This window comes from Furipterus horrens, unplaced genomic scaffold (assembly GCF_987537825.1).
Source record: "Furipterus horrens unplaced genomic scaffold, mFurHor1.1.pri manual_scaffold_8, whole genome shotgun sequence".
NCBI classification, from domain to species: Eukaryota; Metazoa; Chordata; class Mammalia; order Chiroptera; family Furipteridae; genus Furipterus; species Furipterus horrens.
In genome coordinates, this window is record NW_028327178.1 from 17,938,560 (window position 1) to 17,960,918 (window position 22,359).

The 22,359-nt window shown below is 49.1% G+C and overlaps 1 protein-coding gene across 4 annotated transcripts in view; it reads right to left on the bottom strand.

Moving 5' to 3' along the window:
* Positions 1–18,661, bottom strand: part of CTIF (cap binding complex dependent translation initiation factor) — a 252,226-nt gene extending 233,565 nt beyond the window's left edge. For all 4 annotated transcript variants that reach the window (XM_090285545.1, XM_090285544.1, XM_090285542.1 and 1 more), the window contains exon 1: positions 18,493–18,661. The gene's annotated coding sequence lies outside the window, so the exon portion shown is untranslated. The remainder of the gene's footprint in view (positions 1–18,492) is intronic.
* Between the last annotated feature and the right edge of the window lie 3,698 nt (positions 18,662–22,359).

Here is a 22,359-nt window from a genome sequence, read left to right on the forward strand (position 1 = left end):
AAAAAATTGTTTTATTTATTGATTTTAGAGAGAGAGAGAAGGAAACATTAATTTATTGTTCCATTTATTTATGCATTCATTGGTTGATTCTTGTATGTGCCCTGACTGGGGATTGAATCTACAACCTTGACGTATTGGGACAACACTCTAACCAACTGAGCCACCCAGCCAGCATGTGACATCATATTTTCAATAAGACTTTTTTAGTTGTTGAAAACATGAGCACACACAGTAACGAGGTATCGTCAATGAGAACCAAGCTTCTACTTTCCAGCGTATCCTCCCCAAATGAAACAGCTTCATTGCAATCAACTGCCTGCTGTTTCTAATATCATATTAGATGAATAAGGTCATATATTCTTCTAGGACAAGCTAGAGGGGAGCCAGACTTTGGGAACTTCCTCTGGCCTGGGGAGGGGACTGTCAGTAGCACATGGAGCACCCCAGTAACTGGCCTGTACCTACCTATACCCCACCCCAGAAGGGCCTCCGTCTCAACCCCAGGCCCAAAAGACCCTGCTTGCATTCCAGGGGGCAGGCAAAGCATTTGGGAAAGAGGGGATACCACTCACTCCCACAAAAGCCCATTTTGCTTGGGGACCTTATGGCTTCTGGGGCATCCAATGATCAACTCCAGTCACACTTAAAACAGGTAGGACCACAGGGAAAGTAGCCAGCAGAAAAGATGGCTCCTGAGAACAAGGAAGATCCCAATTTGGATAAACCGAGGGAGACCCAAGAGTAGCCTGAAAGCAGCCAAGAAGAAATTGAAATCTTTAAAAGGCTTCCTCCCTAACTGAAAATCTCCAGCTGAGAAGGAACTGGACCTCCTGGTTGTCAAACAGATATTTTCACTATTTTGGGGGGAGACTGGGGAGCAGTGTGCTGCTGGCTGGGAGAAGAGGTAGGGCCAGGGACCTCAGGCAGGAGCAGAGCCCACCCTGGGAGTGGGAACCCTAAGCCCCACATAGGCAGGCAGGGACACAAAGTAGGAGATAAGGCAGAGACAGACAAACCTCAGCATAGGAGACCCTTCTGTACCTACAGGGTAGAGGCCCATGGGCCAAAAGGGGTGGAGGGTCTCCTAGGAATCAGGAATCTTCTTCAATCACTAACTTGAATAGGTAGCATGACGGACAGCAGCCAGAACACCAAAGAATAAACTTTCCTCCAAGATCCCGGTCACCTTCAAACCACCGCCAAGATCAAGGTCTGCTTTCCACTGACAGTAAAAGTGAGTCACCCTCACCTCCCAGAAGTGGTTCAGCCCCAAGAGGAGGGGAAGGCTGTATCTCATCCCCTAAGACTCCCCCTTATGGGAAAGAGGGACTCAGTCAAGAGAGCTAATCTGCATACAGGGAAGACCCCAAGGGCCTCCCTTTGCAGCCCCAGGCTCCCACCTCCTCAACAAATGCTGCCACTCACTGCTCCACTGGGAAGGTGACACTGAATGCAGGAAGTAAGCCCTTGCTGAATTTTATGGCTCAGATTCTGAGGTAAATCACTCTGGCCCAGGGGACTGGCTCCAAATAGATTTACAGGTTTTAATATTTGTTTGGGGCATTGCAATTAATTGAAGGGCACCTCTTCCAGTTATTGTTCTCAAATGTGGAACTTGGACTCAGAGCACTCACTTTTATTGGCATAATTATGATTGTCTAGAAATAGTATTTGTCTTGAGCCCTCATTCCCCGGAAACAGGGCTCTTGACAGTACTAGGCCTTCCTGAATTCCCAACAGCCAAGGATCAATTCATCTTGTAGAAACCAAACAAGCTAAAGTCCCCTCTACAAGTTTAGGACCCTACTAATTTGCTAACCTTACATCCTCCAGACGTAGTCAGTTATGGCTCTGAAGACCCTGGGGCTGCAGGGGGTGAGGGTAAGATGCTGACCACCCCTAGTTCAGCCCCAGTCAGCCACACCATCCACCCAATTTCACCTTGGGCCACCAGTAAGAACTCAGGAGCCAGACTGCTGAGTTCAAATCTTGCCTTTTCCACTTAGTAGCTGTGTGACCTTAGGCAAGTTACTTAACCTCTCTGTTTATTGTCTCAATTTTTTTCTTCCCTAAAATGAGGGTGATAATAATAATCCTCATCTTACTAGGCTAAGTCAAATAAGTCAGACAGAGAAAAACAAGTACCATATTCTTTCGCTTATATGTAGAACCTAAAGAACAGAATAAACAAATAAACAAAATAGAAATAGACTCACAGACACAGAGAACAGACTGATGGTTGTCAGGGGGGAGGGGGTTGTGGGGATGGATGAAAAAGGTAAAGGGATTAAGAAGTACAAATTGGTAGTTACAAAATAGTCACAAGATGTGAAGGACAGCACAGGGAATACAGTCAACAATATTGTAATAACTGTGTATGGTGCCAGGTGGGTACTAGAAATATCAGGGGAACACCTTGTAAAGTATATGACTGTCTAACCACTATGCATACCCCTGAAACTAATACAAAATAATATTGAATATAAACCATAGTTGGAAAATAAAATGAAATAAATAATACCCATCTCACAGGGTTTTTATAAGGGTTAAATCAGCAAATAATTTTAAAGCACTAATACAGTGCCTGGCTCACGGTAAGTGTTAAAAGAACTGATTTATTGGTGAATAAAAACTTTGAAGTCATTTGAAGAAAGAACTTGTGATTAAAATGAAGCTTAAAAACCATTATTCTAGACCAGGAGTTCACAAGCTTTCTGTAATGTGCCAGACAGTAAATATTTTAGGCTTTGTGGGCCACGCGGTCTCTGCTGCGATTAGTGAAAGGGGACTGTGGACACACACAAAGCCATAGGCGGGGCTGTGCTCCAGTGAAAGTCACTGAGGAAAACAGGCTTGGGGCTGGGCCACAGTTCGCTGATCTCCAGACCAGGCCAAGTTCCCTGTTTTACAGAGGAGGAAACAGAGCAGACTGTAATCTGACATCACTGGAACCCAGGTCCCTGCCTTTCCTCGGCCAGGGCACGTCTCAAATCAAGAGCCCCAGAAAGGGAAGAGACCCAGTCAGCACTGCATTCCCAGCAGACATGCTCCCACTTGCGTCCCGCTGGTTGGAGAGGACACACTGAAAAACAGTGACACAGAGGGAAGCGCTTTTCATCTACAATACAAACCTGGGCTCTCTGCAGGTGGGGCGTGAGGGCAGGTGTCTCCTGACTCATCTCAGCAGCCCTCCCCTCCTGCCCCAGGGTCCTGCCACAGGGGAGTTGCTATGAGGGGGCCAATAACCGTGGATAACCCTGCAATGGGGAAGATGCCCAACAGGAAGGGCAAGAGCAACACTTCTGTATTTCAGCCAGCTCTGCGAGTGATTGACTAAATGAAGCTCCCCCATACTCATGACAAGGGGAAGCCACTTGTTAAATAACCCAAATATAAAAGGGATATCACACAAAGTATATACTATAACTGAGTTCAAATGGATTTTGTACAAATGGGGTTTTATAGACATTTTTGTTTCAGCCCTCCATAAAAGACTTCAAGTAGAAAATAAAATCTGAACCTCAGTGAAGGTCTGTGAGAAGAAACATTACTCCCTTTCTGTGAGACCAGTTCTTAGGGCGCAAAATCTCTGATACTCCTCCCACCAAGAAACAGGGTCTCCATCCCTTTCCCTTGAATCTGGACTGGATGACTACTTGACCAATGGTGTATGGGCATGACACTGGACCCATTTCCAGGCCAAGCCTTTGAGGAATCAGCAGCTTCTCCTCCCTGTTTCTTGGGACACCAACTTTCAGAACCCAGCCACCATGCTTTGAGGAAGCCCAAGTAGCCCCGTGGAGACACATGGAGAAAAACCAATGGTCAATGCTCTTAAAGTTCAATCATTTGCTCAGGTCACAAGCTATCTGCTTATATAGGTAACACAGGAAAGTATTCTTTCGTTAGAAATTTGGGAGATGGGGTGAGAATGAACAGATTTAACATTCTGTTATATAAATAAAGGACCATAATATTGTGCTTTATAGTAAGAAATTTACCTTTGACTTGGAATTTATGAGAGCTATAAAGATATCTTGATATTCATAACAAACCCTTTCTACCAGAGTTTATGTTAATAAGATGACGTTTGGAAAGCGCCTAAAGATGTAGTTGGTTGCCAGGGGAACCAAACATGTGATTGAAGGATTAAAACCTCCCTCCAGAGAGAAAAGAGAGGCTGGAGAGATTGAATTCAATCACCAATGGCTAACGATTTAATCACTCATGCCTAGGTAATGAAGTCTCCATAACAACCCAAAAGGATGGAGGATCAGAGAGCTTCCAGTTGGTGAACATATGAAGGTACAGGATGAGTAGCATGTCCCTTCCCCATACCTTGCCCTGTGATGCTCTTCCATCTGCCTGTTCCTGAGTTTTATCCTTTTATAATAAACTAGTAATCTAGTAAGTAAAATGTTTCTCTGAGTCCTGGGAGCCATTCTAGCAAGTTAATTGTACCCAAGGAAGGGGTCGTTAGAACCTCCAATCTATAGCCAGTTAGAAGAACAGGTGACAACTTGGACTTGCAAGTGGCATCTAAAGTGGGGGTGGGAGGGGGAAACTCTTGTAGGACTGAGCTGTTAACCTGTGGGATCTGATGTAACTCCAGGTGCACAGTATCAGGACACCCAGCTGGTGGCAGGGAATTGCTTGGTGGCATGGAAAACTAAAACACACTGCATATTGGGGGCAGAACCATAAGATGCTAAGATAGTTGGGGGAAAACTAGGAAGAAAAAGTGGGTCTCAGGGGGATCTGCAGGTAGCACCGATATTTTTATCATAAAAAATAAAAATTCTGTCTTATATCGTATGAGCACATCCATGAATTTGAGAATGAGACCCAGAGTCCCAACCTAGTTGTAAGATGACAGTTGGGAGAAATTCTGATTTCAAATACCCAAACACACATCCTAATGTGGGGTTCAGAAAATATGGCCACCGTCGCTCACAATATGGAAGAGAAAATCCTGGCTGGCTTAAAATGTTGAGTTACAAGTAGTTGTGTCAACTTCAACATAAGTCTTCTAGGTTATCCGCATTTGAGTAGCAAAACATCGTTGGGCTTACTAGAGTGAGTTAGCTCTAAAATACACCCCTTGGTTATTAACTTTAGAAAAGAGTATTTATTGTTGGTTGGAAAATGGATGTCAAATTGAACACTTTATTGTAGCACATTTGATGCTACAATGATCTTTCTAAGCAAATACATTAACTGTCAGTGTGCTGAAGTTATTCAGGTGCCAATTAAGAAGTTTCTGGTTATCAAAATTCTGGATAACAGAAGTTACTGTTTAAAAGTCTAAATTTGCTAAACAGGTGCTTTAGAAGAAAAACTAGAGACTATATTTTTTGCTTTACAAAAATATTACTAAGGTTGTCTTTAGGTAATGACCATCATTTGTGAATTCAAATTACAATCATATGTATAAAAGTTTTATGTAAATAAATATTTAGAAACCTGCATTTGTTATTACATGAAAAGAAGTAGCCTTGGGCTGAAATTGGACATGTATTATTCAAAATGTGCCCAGTGCCAAGTGACATTAAACCCAACCCAAACTTGCTTATGCTGCATTTCCCAAAATCCAGCACTTTGTTTGGTCTTGTCTGTCATGCCTGTGTATCAGTTGTAATATTATCCTTGACCTTGTATTGACTTTTTATTAAACTTAGTTTCCTGTTAAGCAATAATGAAATCACTGGTTTTTTCTTTAATGCACATTTAAATAGATACATGGTCCTAATTATTTTACATGTTCATAGACATTCAACAGGAAATCAGTCTGTACTCCATCAGTAGTATGAATGCCATCCTCTAAGACATAGAAGGGGTGCGGGCTGGTTACCGAACAGAGAACCGACCCTTAGTCTGTTTTCTCACTGGCAAGTGTGGTATGTAACCTTGGCCAAGTCGCCTGCTTTCTCTTGCCTCAATGTCCCCACTGGAAGCATCGCATTGGCCTGGCCAGCTCTCTAGTCACCTCGCAAGAATGGCAGGAGTAATAACCCTGGTGTTGCTGATGGAAGAATGAATGGAGATGATAACGGACAACCACCCACCCACAGCAATCAGGGGTGCTCAGTGTCTATAAACCCACCGTGAGCTGGGGCATCCAGCTGGCCTTTTCCCTCTGGGCCAGCTAGACGCTGGAACCAGAGACCTTGGGATTCCAGCTATTGAGGTCATAAGCAGTGGCTGGGGAACTAGGATCTTGGTACTCTAGTGCCTTTCTGGCTCTAAAATCTATTACTGATACAGTAAGTAAACTTGGCCCTAATGAGGTAACTAAAATCACTGAAACCTTGTGGGGATAAACCAGGAGCTAGACTGCGGGAGGTTTAAAATCAGGTCCCTGAGAGCATCCACAGGAACCCAGGCAAGCTTCTTGTTCTTACCACGCACTGTTTTCGGTCCATGGGCTCCTGAAACCATGCCACCACCTTCTCCTCGCCCTCAGCATCACCTGCCATCCTCCTGGGTCCCATGGGCCCGGAAAACAAGATGAGCAGAGACGCAGAGGCCTGAGCCCAATCTGGGCTCCCAAGGCTTGTTGCCCCCGCGGCTGATTTCTCTCTGACATGAACAAGGCTGCCGTCCGCCATGTTTGTTTTGCCCAGAGGAAGAAAACACATTACCTCACTCGCCAGCAGCCCTATCCCCCCACACCCTCCTGCGGATGTAGCGGGAAGCCCACATCCTTAAAAGACCTGGAACACAGCCTGGCACAGGCTGGGGATAATTTCTACCTTACTGGGAAAAGAAAAGCAATTTTATCAGGAAGGAACGAACTGTGAAACCAAAAATCAATTTTATCAGGAAGGAACAAATTGCGAAACCATAGGTCCCACTGGCCAAATCAGGCAAATCTAGAGCTGCAACCTTACGTGCAGGCAAATGTGGAGGTGACGTCACAGGATTTCTTCCTTGCTATGCCTCAGGGGCCTGGCACGGGGAACCTCAGAAAGAGGCAGGTGGGGACCTTTGATATTAACTCATCTAATCCTTGACGTCACTGAAGAGAAAACATCCAGATGTGAAGTGACTTGGCCAAGATCATCCAGGTGGCATCAGGGGCACACCTGAGATCAGTGACCTTTCCAGAACACCACAAGGAGACCTCAGCATAACGTGTCGATCCCTGTGTGTGTGATGCTTAAGAGGCAAAACTGGAGAAAAATGGGCTTTGCCACTTCTTAGCTGTGTGACCTAGGGGGAAATTACTGAACCTCTCTGTCCTTATTTTCTCATCGATAAAATAGAGGGTGTGGAGGCTAATTAATATAGCACATGAAAAGTGCTCATTAAGCACTTTAATACTGTAATACTTAATAAATGGTAGGTTTTAAAAGTTATTATTGGATTGCCCCGGGGTTTCTGAAGAAATCCCACCTGTTCAATCCCTGAGTTGACAGCGATCTCCCCCAATGCCCAAACGTAGCAGCTCTCAGAGTAAAGAGTTCAGGAATTCAGTGACACAGGCTGGATCCGCAGTCTGGCTGCCATGACAAAGTAGCAAAGACAGAAGTGTGTTGTCTGTCAGTTCTGGGGTCTGGAAATCTGAGATTAAGGTACAGCAGGGCTGGCTTCTTCTAAGGCCTCTGTCCTGGGCTTGTGTCCTCCTTCACAGGGCTGTCTCTCGGTCTGCGTCTACTCTGTGTCCTACCCTCCTCTTCTTCTAAGGACATTATATAATCCCTGTTGGATTAGGGCCCACCCATTGGACCTCGTTTTACCATAAGCACCTCTTTAAGTGACTCACCTTCAAATATAGTCACAATCTGAGGTCCTAGGTTAGGGCTTCAACATGCCTTTTTGGGGGGGTGGGGTATACAATTTCCTGATAAATTAAGGCACAAGGAGAAACTAGAAACTCATCTTCCTGATTGCCTCAGGCACAGTTATATGAGAATGTGATGCCTGAAGCAGTGGTAGCCATGCTGTGACCATGAGGGGACAAGCCTGAGGACAAAGGCCAATATGCTGAAAACGTAGCCTAGAAGGTTAGAACAAGTCCTTGAAATTTTTACTGACCCACTAAATTAACCAGCCCTAGAACCCCATCTTCAGATTTTTGGCCACGAGAATCTACAAACACCTTTTTTAAAAAGCCACTATGAGTCCACCGTTCTTTTGCCAACAGCCAACATCCTACAAGCCAGGTGGTTTTCATCTCTCCAAACTTCCAACTGCACCCCCAAAACTGAGATCATGCAGAGGTATACGACAGAACCTTGTGGCTGGAAACTGAGCCCCATCAGAACGCTGAGCCTGCAGTCCCAGCAGACACTTTCCTCTCTAGTCCCTACACAAAATGAGGAAACAGATGCTGGTTTCCTTTGTGAGTGAGCCCATCCCCCCATCCCACCCGCAGGCACTCTGCAGTGTAAATGATAACAGTGTCAGGTGTGACCCACAAGCACACACCCCTTCTCGGGTCCATGTGGCCATAGGCACCCATTTGTCCAGGGCAATACCAGTTTATATCTGTGTCCCGGCATGATTACTAATAGTGCCCCTTTTACTCTCAAAAATCTCCTTTTAAACAAAAAATTAGAGTCGCCTCTGGCTGCCTGGCCACGCTTTTCTTTCTCCTTATCCAGTGCTTTCCACATTGCGTGAGCGTGAGGCCATTTTGACTTCCCCACCAAGACGCAGACAGGAGGCCCTGCCAGTTCACCAGAACGCATCTCATCTCATCCAGAGCCGGCGCACAGCAGGCGTCTGATGTACACCCACGGAACTGAACCAAATGTTAAGGAGGTGAGGCCTTAAGCTCAAGGATTGAGGCAAAGCACTACAATATGAGCATGAGGAACCATTTTTTGGAGGGAGAAGGGAAGAAATTGGGTGCTTTCCCAGAACCCCTGGCCCTCCCCACTGAGCACTGCTGGCCCAGGGTCCTGTGTGAGACTGACAGCGCACATCCAGCTGGCTGAGGCAACAGCCCTGCGAAGGCAATCCATACCCCTTGCAACCTGTCACGGCACCCGGTGAACAGATGAACCCGTAGGCGCCGACCATCTTATACGTACAAAGGAACAGGAAGACTTTGCTCCCTGAGAAAGCGCAGGGTGCAGCAGACCGACCCCAAGAGACAGACAAACAGGCTGCTCTCAGAAACATGTGATAGTGAACACCATCCTAGGTGCTGGCACACCAGGTGTGGATCCTCCAGCAGGCCACTTTGTTGATCTCACAGTTTACAATGATATCTCAGCAAATGCCCCACAAATATGGTAAAGACCTGCTGATCCTTCTCAGTTAGTGGTGAAATCATGACATTGCTACCCCAGGCAAGGCCCTGTAAGGGAACAGCATGGGGAATGTCAGCTCTACCCAGTCGGGATGGAAACACACACATTCTTCCTGAATAACTTCAGGCTCAATTGTCACAGCTACAGTGAGACACGTCCGTGTCTCTGCCTCTCTGTCTCTCTCCCTCATGGAAGTTACTTTTATTCAGCGAGGCAAACAGAGAATGCCTAGCACTGTGCCGGGCACATATAGACACTCAATAATTAACACCGATCCCTGAGTCACTTACTTAGAAGTCAAAATGTATTCTGGGTGTTAGAGGAAAGAATTTGCAACACGTGCTGTTGCTTCTCTCATGGCAATCTGAAACACACTGAACTGAAGCTTCCCAGAAGTTCACCAGCACAGACTGCATCTATGCTTACATCTGATCTTCAAAAGCTCCTTCTGGCCCTGGCTCATGGCTCAGTTGGTTGGAGCATCATCCCGGTATACCCAAAGGTTGTGAGTTCAATTATCTGTCAGGGCACATACCTAGGCTGGAGGTTCGATCCCCGGTCGGGGCATGTACAGGAGGCAGCTGATTGACGTTTCTCACATCGATGTTTCTTTCTCTCTCCCCGCCCCCCTCCTTCCCCCTCTGAAATCAATAAACATATCCTTGGGTGAGAATTAAATTAAAAAGCAAAAAACAAAAAACATAAAACTGTTTCTGTGCTAAGTAAGTTAGGACAGAAGTTGGCTGGACTGTCACAGAATCTTAGCTTGACAAATTAAGGCCCTTCCATCAGAAGCAAGCAGGAGGGTGAAAGGCCCGGATGGCATCTCTTCTGATAGCCAAGGGGTGACAGGTGGAAATGGCTGGAGGTGGCTGAGGCTCGCAGAAGACCTTCCCAGCCGCAAAGCCTTGTGGTAAGAGAAGGCGCTGCCATGTAGGCAGTACACCCCCGGCCATGGGGAGTGTCTGAGCAAGTGCTGATGTAGCCGGGACTGCCACATGGGGGGATTGGCGAGGTGACCTCTGAGATATCTCTCCAGTTTGAAATTCTAGGAACTCAAGACTCTGGGCTTGGGGGAGCCAGACTGAAGCATAGTCTGGAGCAGGAGTAGCACAGGGCACCCTTAGGGAGAACCTGGACTGCAGCCTCATGTCATACCTGGCCTGGGGAAACAGCAGGGGAGCAAATTCTGGCCTTTGAGGATGGTTTGTCTGCAGGCTTCTGCTAAGAGATGAAGTCTGGGGCCAGAACAGCCCCTCATGCAGCCCTGCACATGCCCCCGCCAGCATGCAGTTAGGCAGTTGTCTTGAAGGCCCTTTTAAAAGGTTTCGAATGAGGCCTTTCTCTCTCCTCCTCTTCCTCACTCACTCAGGCTACCTAGGCCCTGCAACATCTCTCCAAGGCTGAGACCCAAGTCAGTGAAGTGTGAAGAGCCCCAGAATCTTCTGGCACCCCTGAAAACCTAGAGACCACAGGCTGGAGGACCCTGGTTTCCAGAGGCTTTATATGTGAATTCCTCCTCTTGGGGAACCCCTGGACCACATCCCAAAGCAAAGCAGGCCTGAGCTTTTGAGCTTCCAGGGATAATTTTTCTCCACCCTAAATCCAGGCCAAGACTGACGATCTCCCTCCCCGCACCCCACTCTTGTGCACCAATGGGCTGAGGTCTAGCTCGTCCTTTCTCCAAGCATGCAAACATTGGCAGGGGCCCACTTCAGACAGAGCTGTCCATTCCAGCTCCCAGGCTGATCCCTGGCCCCGGAGCAGATGTTATCAGGACTCGACCCCCTTTGGTTCTGAGACCAGTAACCACCACTCAAAACCCCCAGCTCCACCCCCACCCCCATCACTGGCCTAGCATACGTGTAAGCTTCCTGTCCATACTCACTGTTGAGTACCCTGGTCTTTCCTTATATCTTATGAGTTCCGCTCTTCTTTGAATGGATGCTAGTTATATTTTATACAGCATTTCTAGGTACTTGGTAGTTGGAAGGTTTTCAAGATTTTTACTCCACTGCGGTACTAAAAATATTCTAAATTGGTGTTGGGATACCCTCTAAAGACTTGTTCATGGAAACCTTCCCTGGATGACCTCTCACCACCAACAACTGACTTGCCACATCCCTGCAGAGCTACAGACATACACTGAACACCTACTATGTGCCATGCACTATCTTAGGCCCTGAGGATTCAGAACTAAAAAAGACTGGAGCTCTGCCCAAAACATATCAGCGCTATAAAAATGCTGTACGGCTGGGAGAGAAGTATCCACTCCACTATTTAATTCACAGTCTGCTCTTTGTCCAGGTTGTTGCAGCTTTTTGTAGCTTCATATGTTCATAATCTGTCTCCCAACTAGACTACCTGATCTACATCTTCCCTTCTCTTTACTCATGCCCCCAGGGCCTGGGATAGCACCCTGCCCACCATGGATGTGAAAAATGAACGTGCCTGTCCCCTTACTCACTCCCATGCTCCCAGCCAAAGCTCAGCCTTGGCTGTAGCTGGATTCTGCCAGCTGGGCCTCCAGCATGACACAGCATCCCCGCCTGGCTTCCCTGATGGCAGCGGCATAAGGCGTGACAAAGGATTCTCTGACAATGGAAGAGGTCTCCTCTTATTGTCCCCACCACCATGGTCTACTCGGCAGCAGACCTTTCCCCAGTCACAGGACTGGGGCTCCTGCCCACACTACTGTTGTCTGTAAGAACAACAGCAATTCAAATTCAATGCATCTAACATCGAACTCCCCACGATCTTCATTCTCATCCCAAGCTAGCAGACCTGCCTCAGTAACCAGAAGACCACAGCACCATGTCAGTAAAGCCAGAAACCTGGGAGTCACTTGGTCCTTCCTCATCCTCCATAGCCAAGCAATCACTGAAGACTTTACTCCCTAAAAAATTTTATCTATAAAACCTTTCTCTATCCCTATACACATTGCCCTGCTTCCAGGCCTCATATCCTGTGACGAGGACACCATATGGAGCCTGTCATTTCCTCATCTGCCCTAGAGCTGTCCAGCCCCCAGTCATGTTCCCTTCTGACCCATGGCGCACGCCTCCACTCCGCTTAAAGCCCCATCCTGCACACTCTACCTGTAGGCCAAAAGCCAAGGTCCTCAGCCAGGCTCACAAAGCTCCTCAGACCTGAGCCTTGTCTGCCTCTCTGCCCCTGTACTTGACCTCTCTGCTTCCATCCCTTCTTGTATACAGGCAGCCTCAGGCCTCCACACCTTGGCACACACTGTTCCTACCCCTGAATGCCCTTCTCCTATCTCCTCTCCTGGTTAGTTCTCTTTCATCCATTCAGATGCAGCTGCTGTGTTACCTCCCTTAGGAAGCCCTCCTTGATCTTAAGGCTAGAACAGGGGCCCCTTGTCCGTGCTGCTGTTCGGCCCTGGGAACTTTCTTCACCCCTACATTCACTGTCCCATACTTAATCTGTTTGCACTCACCACACCACACCACACCGAAGTTAACTGTTTAAGTGTCTGTCTCTCTGGCAAGACAGTGGTCTCCTTGAGGGCAGGAGCAGGGGCTGTGCCTGTCCACTGCTATAGCCCCAGGTTCTAGCACAGAAGCAGGCATAGAAACAGAGCCCAAACACTATTAAGAAGCTCCTTTTGACCACAGGATGATCCACTGAACCTTCTTAGTCGGCTCCATTTCCAGTCCAAACACCCACAATTCCATGGCCCCAGATGAAAACCTCCTCCAGGACAGCCACAGCCCCAGACCTACTCCCAAATTCACCTCTTCCATGAACTCATGCCAAACTGGCCTCAGACCACTGCTATGATAACTGCCTCCCGTACTTCATCCAACCCACCCCTGGGTAAATTAGCATTTGGCTCTGGCCTCATGGCTGGATATGAGCCAACAATGGACATAAAGAAATTCTGAAAAGTTCAAGGCTCTCTACTCACAAAACTGTGACATGGTGGGCCACCTCAGCCCTGGGCAGTGGATTTGAAGTCTGAAGACCAGGGTTCAGATCCCTGCTCTGCTGCTTACTTGTGGCTTGGGAGTGTCACGAACCACAGAGGCTCACTCAGTTTCCTCATCTGCAAAATGCAAATAATGATAACAGCCTCACAGAACTATTATAAAAAGGAGATGAGACCTGTCGTGTGAAATGCTTTGCAAAGCATAAAGTCACATCAAGCATCAGGTATTATATAGTCTACAGTGCCAACCAACCCTCTACCCAAGTCCAGGACCCCTACCACTGGTAGCTTTTGTCCTCACCTGAGTCAGGTGAGAATCAAATGAAATCTGTGAGTCCCCTTTCTAGAAAAATGCACATACATAACAGCTCTGCAAACCCTTTTGGGAGGTTCCTGAAGACCTTGCCATGGGAAGAAAAAGCAAAAGGGCACACGTAAGAGTGCTAGAAGGCCCCAAGGCTCACTGCCTCTTCCAGATTCCTAGATGACAAAGATGAAAGATAGGGCAGGAAAGGCCAGGCCAGTCTCCAAGGAAAGCAATCTCAAGACCAGAAGATGGATTCCAAGAGCCTTTGCTGGAAGGAGAGGTGAGAGGAGTAAGAACCCCAAGAAGAAAAGAAGATTGGAAGAGGCATCAAAATCCAGGATTTCTTGTCCCACTCTGCCAAGGGCTTCCAGCCACTCTGCCTAAGTCATTTCATCCTTCTGGGCCTTTGGGTCCTCATATTGAGATCAGTTCATCAACAAGGCCTTCCGAGCTCTGGGTGCCTGGGACCTGAGGATGGGTCTGTTCCCAACCTGTTCTGAGCCACAGCTCTGGCCTGGGTTTAATTCAGAAATAAGAAGCAGATGTCGATCGTCAGCATGGTGATAATTCAGGGAGGAGGCCACCATCACAGCATGGCTCTAAATTAAACTGCGTGCAGGATGAGGCAGGAGGGCGGAAGGGAAAAGCCTGCATGTGAGCAGCTGAGCTTGGGTGACCAGTGAGTCAGCAGTGAGACCCAGAGGTAGACGATTCCCCCAAAAGGACATCAAGAGGGCCTGCCACATTACTGGGTAAGCTATACAGAAATACCATCATGTTTGGAGAATTCTCTCAAACTGCAATTTGCCCGTCTGTTTGTGCCTCCTGTTCTCTCTGTAGGCCCAGGATTTTCTCTCCAACCCAACCACCACTTCCTTCTCCCCACTTCATGATCTGAACTGCAAACAACAGAACCTTTAAAAAAAAACAAGGCAGTGGAGCCCGCAACTGAGAAGGAATTAAAGGATAGAGTCAGGGACCCCAGAAGTGAGTTTGGGAATGAACAGATAAAAAGCTGACCCATATTAAACAATCTACACAGATCCATAAGACAGACACTAAGCTCAGGCAGATCCTGAGTGAGACCCTGACCAAAGCCACAGCATATCACAGAAGATAGCAGCTACCACAGGCCATCATAGCCAGCAGAGCCAGGGCAGGACCATGGAGAGGAACTTGTGAGCTCCTTATTGCTCAGAAGTAAGCTGTTCGGTGGCTTCAGGGTCATTTCCCATTAGCTGCTTAACTTCTACAGAAGGACACATAGTACCTCTGGACCCACCTGGGAGGTTCCAAACAGTCTGAACTCCAGGATAACAAGGGACATTAGAATCACCTTCTTCTGTTACTTGCTTCTGCCTTTGTTCTAGGATAGGAACTGGCATTTTGAGTCCCTTGCAACCAACCTCTGTGAAACTGATGAAGTCCCAGGGTGAATGCCCTAAAATATTTATGATTTGTTCCCTCCTACAGGGTCTGAATCATCTGTTTTATGGCATTGTAACTTAACCATTTCTGCTTATATTATTTTTGTGTGCCCAAAACAAAGTAGCATATCTAGCCTAAGGTAAGTGCTCAGTAAACATTTGTTGGACTTAAAATCTTACATTTATCTCCACAGTTAGAAGATGTTTTTGGCAAATTATGTTAAATTATCTTTATATACACTTGAAGCTATACAGACAAGTAGGTGTCCAATATATATTTGGGAATAAATGGTTGATTAGTTGGCCAAACGTAATAACCTTTCTTCAGGCTGTGTATGAGAACCTTCATGTACACGAAACTCTGAGAAATACAAACATGCATGCAGTAGCTCTTTGCTCTTTTGGAGGCTTCCTCATCCCTAGAGATGGAGGGAACAGGAAGTATAACCTGAGATGGTTTCTCAGGTGTCTACACTCTAAATCCGATGGTTTTGAAACTAGTAGCTACAGAATAAGCCTTGGATCCAATAAGAACTCCGTTAACACACCCATATGAACATAGGCATGTGTTATATAAACATGTGTACCATATGCATTTAGCACATGCAAGTATGATTCTGGAATATACTGGATATATCAAAACTGATACAGCATATTTTCAGATCAATGATAATAGCAGCAATGCAGACTTCTATTCTTTAGTGGCTATTGTTGTTAGGACTGGTAGCAAATCAAAAGTGTTTTGACAAAGAGTAATTAGCAACATTAATTTACCCTCTTTCTCAGGTTCAGTATTTCCTGAGGTTCTAAGACTTTCTCTAGGGGAAAAAAGGGGGCCATTATTTCAACTAAAAGCCATAGGCTGAGAAGAGAAATCACAAAGAGGGGAAAATAGCCCTTCTCCCACTGAGTCATGACACTTTTTGAGCTTCAGTATGCTCATCTGTAAAATGGGGTTAATACCCCTACCTCACAGGACCCTCTTAATAAATGCAATGATATGGGGGTGGGAGACGTTCTGCAAAGTCACACAAACATATTATTATTCTGTTAATCACTGATGGCAATGCACCCAGAATGCGGTACAAAATGCCTCCAAGCATGCACAATCCAGGACAGACACTTGACACAGCTGATGAGGTGATCTGTGTGTAAATCGAATCCTGTTTCTAATACTCAAAGGGAGTTTTCTTGGGCAACCTGAGTGCATCCTGTGAGGTGCTGGAATCTTCTCAGGTTTGTTCGGTGCATTCTGTTCTTCTGCATCTGAGTTTTCTTGAAAGCCAGGCAATTTCCTCTCGAGGTCCGAGCATGCTCGGAACCGGGATTCTTGAGGTTTTCTGCACAGGCTGGCTTGGCCCGAGGGCCAGGGGCTGGACAGACTGCGGCCTCTCCCGCCCGCTTGGGCGGCACTTCCCTCTCTCTTCCAGCTCGGCCGGCAGCAGCGGAGCTGTGTCACTTTCGCCCGCCAGAGCCTCCAGCCGGCGGAGGAGCTGTCAGCTCCAGCGGCTTCCTTCCTTACTTAGCACGCGGAACCTAGCCCGGGAGATAATCCCCCGGGCCCTGAGCGGAGCGGGCGGAGTCCGCAAAGGTATGCGTCCAGGCATCCGGCCGTGGCAGCAGCGAGGCGGCAGCGGGCTGGGCCGCGCCGGGGCCCCGCAAGCCAGCCTTTGGCCCGCACTGCTTTCTGGACGAAGAATTGAGTGGGGGGCCTAGAGCACACTGATTTCCGCCAGGGTCTGAAAAGGCAGCAGAGGCGGGCGCTGACAGGCGCACCCACCGAGATCCTCGGTGCAAGGGTGAACCCAAGCACATCGGAGTAGGTGACACGGGTGCGTCCGAGGCTTCTCCAGGCCCAGCCAGACCACCCCCACTCCCCTGCGCCGCCTAGCAGACTGTCAGTCTTCCGGGCCTGGAGGCGTTAGAGACGCGGAGGTAGGGACTGCGGGTCTCCTACAACACCGCTGGGGGACTCCCTTGCGACATGGCTACACGCCAACGCCAGCGTCTACCCGCAACCCCAGGGTCTATCCCAGGTCCACAGCCCCACCACCCCCTCTCCAAGTAACCGGGGCGCGCGCGCGCGCGTGCCCGAGAGAGCGGACAGTTTTACGAGTCCAAGTGGGACCACCAGGGGGCTGGCGGGACCTATCTCCACAGAGATCAGGGCCCAAGCGAGTCCCTACTACGCTGCGGTCTGCGGACCCCGCCCCCCACACATGCCGGAGTGGTGTGTACACACACAAACAGCTGGGCGGGGCCATCCCTCCTCCCCTTTACACACCGCACCCCCATCCTGCTCACGGCTGCCCCCCAACCCCAACCCTGCAAACTCCACGAAACCAAACAGCCAACGCTGCCCAGATGGACCCCGCTTGCCTTTCAACGTGAGAGACATACTCAACCCCGACGCTCGGTCCCTGGGACACCTCCTCCAGACGCACCCTGTCTCCCACAAGCGGCCCTCGGGAGCGCCCAGGACCTCCGCCGCAGACCAAGCCACCGCCCCCTGTCCACCCTCCTCCAAGACCAGCGTCCAAAACATGTCACCTGCTCTTCGTCCTGAAAAACCCGAGCCGGAGCCCACTCCATGGCCGCTCTAGCCACTCGCCAGGGAGAGCCTGGTTTTTCAGAGCCTGTCAACTTAACCCCCGCTCCGCCGGGCGGCTCTATTCCTCAGGCCCAATTACACCGCGGCGACAGCAATAATAATAATTTTTACAAAGCCAACAATATCACCACCATGGGGAATATCCAATGCTGGAACCTCAGTGGACCCACCGATTCGGTTTCCTTCTTTGCTCCCATCCTCCGTGCCCCCGCGGTCCGCAGGCTCACCGGGGACAGAGGGAGGGTACAGACTGTCTAGACGACAGCCATCCCCGCGCGCGCGGGGTCGGGCGCGCACACACTCACACACGGCCACTGCCACAGGCACAATCAGTCACCAGAGGAGGGAGGGGCGGCGTGGAGACACTCTTTCGGGGTCCCTCCTGCAGCCGCGAGGGCAGCAGTCTGAGGCCGGGAGCGGCCACCCGGAGCTGCGCTCCTACCTCGGCGGAGCACGATCAGAACAGCTGCAAGTTTGGCTGCTACTAAACCAACTGCTCTATGCAGCAAATGCGGGCTTTAAAACAAAAGGGAGAGGAACCACGCTCGCTCTCTTCCTCCCCCCGGGTCGGAACCCGGCACATGACAGCAGCTACACCGCGCGGTTCCAACGCCAGCCGGGCTCCAGCCGTGCGCCCCTCAGCACCCCTCCCCACCGGAGCTCCAAGGCTACGGCTCCCCACGGGGCGGGGCACCCGGCAGGGAAGGGGCGAACCTCGGGAGTGGCGAGATCGTGGAGTGCGGTCCTCGGCAGAGAAGCGGGGACAAGGATGAGCGTGGACGCCTGGCTGCCCCTGGCGCAAGGAGGGGAAAGGGGGCTAATTGTTTGGGGTGGTTTTCCCGGATTTCCCTATAAGCACGCAGCCCTCCTCCCGGATCCCCGAATCGACCGGCAAGCTGAGGTGACTAAAGGAGGGGGGCAGATGGGGGGATGCTCACCTCGGGGTTCCTCTGGCCGCCGCTCCGAGTCCGAGTCAGGGGTGGGGGAAGGGGGCAGGGAAGGGGAAGGGAGGGAGTAGGCTCGGGAGAGCCGACTCCTGCTGCGAGTTCCGCGCGTCCCGGCTGCGGAGGGGTTCGGGCGCCCCAGTACACAAACCCAGCCAAGAAGGGAGGAAGGGAGGGAGGGAGGGGAATGAGGGAGGGAGGGGCGGGTGGAGGGGAGGGAACAGAGGAAGGGAAAAAAATATATCCCTGCTCTGACACAGGGAAAGAGAATGTAGGAGAGTGACGTTAAGGCCCCGCCCTCCCCTCCGGCCACGTGCAAAGACTTGAAAGGAAAGAGGGAGGTGGGAAGCCTGTTGGGTAATGTAGTTCGCCTTTCTTTCCCGGATGGCGGGCCCTGGAGAACCCGGCGCGGCGGGCAAGCCGGGGATGCGGCCAGAGCATCTGAGACATTCCAGGACAACGACGCCGAAACCCGCGCCCCACGGCTCTGGACGCTAGGGCGGCCCTGGGTGCGGACTTCTGCGTTGGGAAAACTGAGGGCTTAAGCGCGTTACAAGCTGGCGAGGAAACGTCTGGTTGTCGGGGCAGGAATGCTTTAAGGATGAGGACTTGGGCGATTAAAGTGCAAAGTCTGTCCTAATGGCAGATAAAAGGGAGCTTTGTGTGTGTATTGGCCGGCCCAAGTGGCGTTATTAATGCTGCATTAAATGCTACCGTCTGTTATTGAGATGCATATGTTATAATTAACATTTGAACATCTCTGTGGCAGAGGCGGGATGTTGTAATTAGATACACACTTTGCAACCAATTAATTTTCCATTGGCCATGCTGTGGGCTGGGACGGGGGACGTGGGGCCTGGGAGAATTCAATACAATGGAAATTTTGGTAATCACTTAACCAAATCACCAATGTTTTCTGTGTACCTACTAGGGGCCAAGCATTGATTGAGCCTGGCACAGAAAGGCTTTCAGGAGAAATGTACGATGCTGTACACCCTCCAAGGAAAGGGATTAAAAACTCATCAGAGGAACTGTGTGACACAGTATAACTGCCATAGAAATCCATTTATTAATTCAGAGAACATTTGGTAAGCACTTTCTACAGACAGGACATGTCTGGGAATGCCAAGACAAGTAAGACCCTCAATCCCTGCCCTCAACTATAGGGGATTATCCCTGAACATAGGGATAAGCATAAAATGCTAGGGAACTCTCAGGTGGAGCAGCCAACAGGATAGAGGGTGGATACCGGTGGGAGAGGGTCAGAGAAGGCTTCCTGGAGGAGGTGTTTTTGACAAAGGCAAAGGAAGTGATAGGCATCTGACAAAGACTACAGGGTACAAATGCTCCAGATGAGAGAGGAGACAACAAATTCTAAAAGTTCCAGCAATTTGGCAGGGCAGAAGGGGCAGATTGATGGGGGCGGAGGGTGAGTCTAGAGGGCAGGAATCTGGGACAGCTTCTCACTGGAGATAGGGCTTAAAGTGGGCCTTGAAGGATGAGATGGGATTACATTTTAGGTGGAGAGCTTGTGTTCCAGTCTTGAGGCTCAGCACAAGCCAAACCTTGGACAGAAAGCAAAGCAGAATCCAGCATGGTATAGTGAACTTTATAGTTAGATAGAACTGAGTGTTAGTCCACTTTTGTCACTTTAAAGCTGGGTGAATTTAGGAGTGCTACATGATATCTTTGAGGCTGTGTTATCCTCAAGATGGGGAGGGGGCAGAAACAACTGTATCATAAAGTTGTTAAGAGAATTAATAGGACATGGAATAGCCTGGCCCTTAGTAAATAACAACAACAACAAAGAATCCAGTCCCATCCTATAGAGCAGCTCATTTGATTATTGTACCGGAGGGCATGCAGACATGTCCTCCCCTCCCTTTTGGAGGGAGACAGCAGGCCCACAGTCATACAGTCATAAGAGGCAAAGTGGGTACCAAGTCAGTTGTCTGGGTGCCAGGCCCTGTCCCCCTACCCTTGCTCTGCCCCAAACACACACGCGCCAAAGGACCGTGTTTAAGCACACTTGACTCCTCCCCCTTCTTTGCCTCTCTTACAATCTGCTCAGCCTTGTGTTATTTTTATGCTTTAACATCTGAGTATTTCTTGGGTTTAAAAAAATAGGAAATAATAGCGCCAGGGTCTATCCACCCAGCAGACTGCCATTTACCTACCTTTGTTGTCAATGCTGTTTGTACATTTGTGAGAGGCATGCCACCTGCAAAGGAAACAGGAATGGAATTGCCTGGGTCTTGGTCTTGCTTTTCCTTTAAATCACACCCCCAGAGGTGAGAACAGGATCCATCCCAGAGGTGTTGAGAGGCTGAGCTACGTGCAGAATGCAAAACATCTGTGGAGAGGACACACCTCTATTTGGGGTGTGCCTGGTGTGAGAGGGCCAGTAGGAACAGCACAGACTGAGAACCTGACTTCTGGGTTTGCCTCTCAGGAGTGACATTCCTGGATCTGTGACCTTGAGCAGCTTACCTGCCCTCCACGGGTGACCTTGGGCAGCTTAGTCAACAACCTTTCTTGGCTTTGTGAGAACCAATAGTGATCATGTATTTAAACTGGATCTATCACACAGCAAAGACCCAGTGATGGTTGGTTCCTTTCTTTGACCCAGCGTCTTTCTGGGTCAGAAGAATGATCCCTGAATTTTCCTTCCTGTGGAGTCAGGCCAGCAGAGCTGGTGCTGCAGGGAGGATTCTGGGGGTGACTCATCTTCATGTGTGATGTAGGTTAAGTTTGTCTTCAAGGAAGCTTCACCCAGTTCCAGTTCTCACCGCCTGCTGGCCCTGCTCCGAACCCTCACTAGCTGACAGTGGCTATGCTCTTCCTCTCCCCACCCTGATGCCCAAGGCCCTCCAAAGGGTGTCCCCCCTGAATGCATGTCCTGGGCTCCCACGTTGCTTCTCCCTGCTTGTTCAAACTTACCTCCTGCTTTCCAGAGCCTCAGAGCCTGGCTCTCTGCTTTTCCTCTAATCCAATACCTTCCCTAATATGTGATAAGATAGTCTTTTCATTCTTTCCTCCAACTCCTACCTGTTCAAGAGCTCTCTGAAATGGCCTCTCATGGAAGGGATTCCTGACTGGAATGGGGGTCTTTGAGAGGAAGGCTCTGCAGGCCCTTCAGATCCAAGTTTCCCAGTTGTAGGAACCCTGGGGCTTACTTGGTCCCTCATCTAATGTCCTACATTCTCTGCTCTGTAGTTGAACTTATGCCACCTGCAAGCTTAGGTCAGAGTTGCTGCTGAGTGCAGACACTGGAATTGGTTTCATTCGAGCAGATTTGAGTTGCCGAGAGTTGCTTTGTCTAATTTGTCACCACATAGCCTAGAAATTAAAAGCCAGAATGTCTCTCTCTGTTTTAAGCAGTTGCTTTTCCTAATCCATACTTCCCTAGGATACTTGCAAAAAGATACGTGTCTCCTTCCTCCTACCAGCCTTTCCTATATCAACCAACACAATTATTGTGGGCCTGGTGGGAGCCCACCAAGGGCTAGGGGAGAAGACCCCTGCCTTCAAGAGTTGACTGGACTAGTTTGGCACTCATGAGATAATAGGAAAACTGATGAAGTGCTGCACTGTGTAAGGGTCATTTGCCTCCTAGAAGGCTGGAATGGTCAGAGAAGGCTTCTGGGAGGAAAGTGGAACTGAACCCATTTATAATGTCCCATAGGGAGGAGGCCAGCAGTGGCCTAGCATTGGCCTGGGAGGTTTTATAGAAGTAGTGTCTTTAGGCGGACGCTAGAGAGTGGGTTCATCAGGCATCTGCTTGATGGCCACTGACCCTGCAGAAGGAAGGAAGTTGCTGGACTAGTGTCTACGCTCTGTTACTGTGGTGTTGGTCTGGAG